This window comes from Hevea brasiliensis, chromosome 2 (genome assembly GCF_030052815.1).
Source record: "Hevea brasiliensis isolate MT/VB/25A 57/8 chromosome 2, ASM3005281v1, whole genome shotgun sequence".
In the NCBI taxonomy this organism is placed as follows: Eukaryota; Viridiplantae; Streptophyta; class Magnoliopsida; order Malpighiales; family Euphorbiaceae; genus Hevea; species Hevea brasiliensis.
In genome coordinates, this window is record NC_079494.1 from 64,603,065 (window position 1) to 64,606,539 (window position 3,475).

The following is a 3,475-nucleotide window of genomic DNA, read 5'->3' on the forward strand; positions in this document are numbered from 1 at the left end:
ATTCAATTAAAGGCAAGTGTGTGTCCCAACTCCCTTCAAACTCAATCACACAAGCCCGAAGCATATCCTCCAAAATCTGAATGATCCTTTCAGACTGGCCGTCTGTCTATGGATGGAATGTTGTACTAAAGTTCAATCTAGTCCCTAGGGCTTTTTGGAGACTACCCCAGAATCTAGAAGTGAACCTAGGATCTCTATCAGACACAATAGACATTGGCACTCCATGCAACCTCACCACTTCGTCAATGTATAGTTTGGCCAATCTTTCCAGGTTGTAATCCATTCTCACTGGCAAAAAGTGTGCAGACTTGGTCAATCTATCAATAATAACCCAAACTGCATCATGATTCTTTTGTGTACATGGAAGTCCTATCACGAAATCCATAGTGATTCTTTCCCATTTCCATTCGGGAATTGGCAATGGCTGTAGCAACCCTGCAGGCACTTGGTGTTCTGCCTTTACTTGCAGATAAGTTAGGCATTTGGCAACATATTCTGCAATGTCTTTCTTCATTCCTCTCCACCAATAGTGCTCTTTCACACTTCTATACATTTTGGTTCCATCAGGGTGCATTGCAAAAGGTGAATCATGTGCTTCCTTTAAAATAGTCTGCCTCAGTTCAACATTCTCAGGAATGCACATTCTGCCCTTATATAATAACAAGCTCTCATCATTTACTGATAATTCTGGTTTCTTGCCATCCCAAGCCTCTTCCATCAACTTCACATACTTATCATCCTTCTGTGCAACTGCTTTAATTTGTTCTGCCAGCATTGGCTTCACTTGCCAAGTAGCTACCATCTGCCCATCTTCATTAATCTCCAAATTAGCATGCAATGCCCTTAATTCATGCACCATGGACAAAGGAGAAACCTGAAGGAACGGAAGCGTGAAAAACACAAGTTTATACCATTGAATTCAAAAATTTTCACCTAGGGTCACATGCATCATGCAAGATTTATTTTTATCTATTTGATTTCAATGATAAACAACATATCAAAACTCTTTTAATATGTTTTTGGATCTGTATTTGCCATTTAAGATTTTAAAATTAATCAGATTAATTTTAGAACCCTAGATTAAATCAAGAACGATTACACTAACCTCTTGATGCACTGCAGCGTGTCTGCGCCTTTGAGATTCGTCTTCAGGACACCAGATGTTGTCCCTCTAGCTTGTCCACACCAAGAACACCTATGGCAGCCCTTGAACAGCTTCTAAAGCCTTTTCTATTAATTAGAAATTCAAGTTCTGCCTTTTAAGAGATTAGAGATGTAAACAGGACACTAGAAACAATTCCTAGTGTTCTTAATTCAAGAGATTGATGGCTAATCTCTTTGAATTGATAAGAGATGAAGAAGAAGAGATAAAAACCCTCAAAGTGGCGTGACAAAGGAGTGTGGCTGCTGGTTGTGTTTTATTTTCTCATAACAACACTTAAATAGCTAGGTTAACACATTAAACCCTTGCCACATGTCACCCTTTGATTAGCTCTAGGTTTAAGTGACCCAATCACATTGTGCCAAGTGTCAAACCTATATTTAATCTTGATTTTAATCATCTTACATGATTAAAAAACATTTGGCAAGCTTATGTGTTATGCCATGTGTCACCATCTTATGGTGCCACGTGTCACATTGCAAAATGACCAAAATGCCCCTGTGTCTTAATTTTGAGTTCTTAACCCAAAATAATTATTTTCTTCTTCTAATTAATTTATATCAAATATAAATTAATTAATTAATCTCTATTAATTAATTTCTCATTAATTAAATTCATATTTAAACACTTTAAATATAAATTTAACTTATATTATACATCCAATAATCTAGATTTGGTTTCAAGTCATGCTAGGGACTTTGCAATCTAATTGCAAACCAAACCTATTTAATTAATCAATTTAAACTCTTTAATTAATTAATTAAATCATATTTAATTAGGTGATAACTTGTGTATGTGTGTGACTTACTAGGCTCATCACTAATTGGCAATGAGACATGATATCAACTCTTAATATCATCAGAACTCTTTCTTACCATAAATGATTTCTCTAAATCATTTTATGAACCTCATAGACCATGGTTAACACCTAGCATAGCATGCCATAGCCACCCAATTAGTAATAAGGTTTACCTTAAATGAACCTATATGCACTAGAATCTCTCTGTTACAAAATCCCAACTCAAGCTGGAGTCATGGTTTATGTCAAACTCCATTTGCTATGAATATTATGTTCTCTTTTAATTCTAGTTCTTGATTAAAAAGATTTTCTCATCAGAAACTCTTTTCTGAATAAATCTATCTGTCCTGGCCAGGAACTTGAAACATCAAGAACAATTAAATGAACATAGGATTTTATCTCTATTTACTTAGAGGAACAGATTCCATCTTGATCAACACCAACCTCCATATATAACTAGTAGGAGCCAACACATGCCCATATACCCATACACAGTACAAGTATGAAAGCAGTATCAAACTCAAACTACCTATATACAAGATAACTGTGCTATCTCAGGTCTAAAGATTATATGCACTGATATGATTTATGACAAAACATTGACAAGAGTAAACTCCATGTGCTTGTCATAAGTGTCACTGGTTCAGCCTACTTATCATTTATAAGTGCCTATCATGTTTGTTATATGGCATGAGACTCACCATTCCATCTTATTTGTATCTCATATAAATAACTTGGGAACAAACATGAATACAATCTTTCTGGATAAGTCATGTCCTTATTATGAAGTATCCTCGATTGTGAACCTATTTATGATACTTCGTGCTAGAAATATTGTCACTCATATTCTTAACAACTTAAGAATAATATTTCTAACAAAATATCAATGGACCTTTTCTATTACACATAAATATATTATGTAAACGGAAAAGTGGAAATGCCTTTTATTAATAAAAATATGTACAAGATACATACTAAATGATATGCTCTAGGGCATACTACTAACAAAACCCTCAAACCAGCCATAGTCTTGCAACTTAAAGCATCAGCTACAACATTAGCTTTTCCAGGCTGATAGTCTATCAAACAATCATAATCATTTATCAGCTCTAACCATCTCCTTTGCCTCAAATTTAACTCCTTTTGTGTGCCCAAGTACTTCAAACTTTTATGATCTGTGTATATATAACATCTCTCCCCATACAAGTAATGTCTCCAGATCTTCAAGGCAAATACAATGGCTGCTAGCTCCAAGTCATGTGTAGGATAATTCCTCTCATGCGGTTTAAGCTGGCGTGAAGCATAGGCAATGACGTTTCTATCTTGCATCAACACACAGTCTAATCCATTATGAGAAACATCACTGTATATGGTATACTCCTTACCCAAAGTGGGCAAGGTTAAGACTAGAGCTTCAGTTAAATGCCTCTTTAACTCATCAAAACTTTCCTGGCATTGATCAGTCCATTGAAATTTTACATCCTTCCTAAGTAGCTTGGTCAGTGGAGATGCTA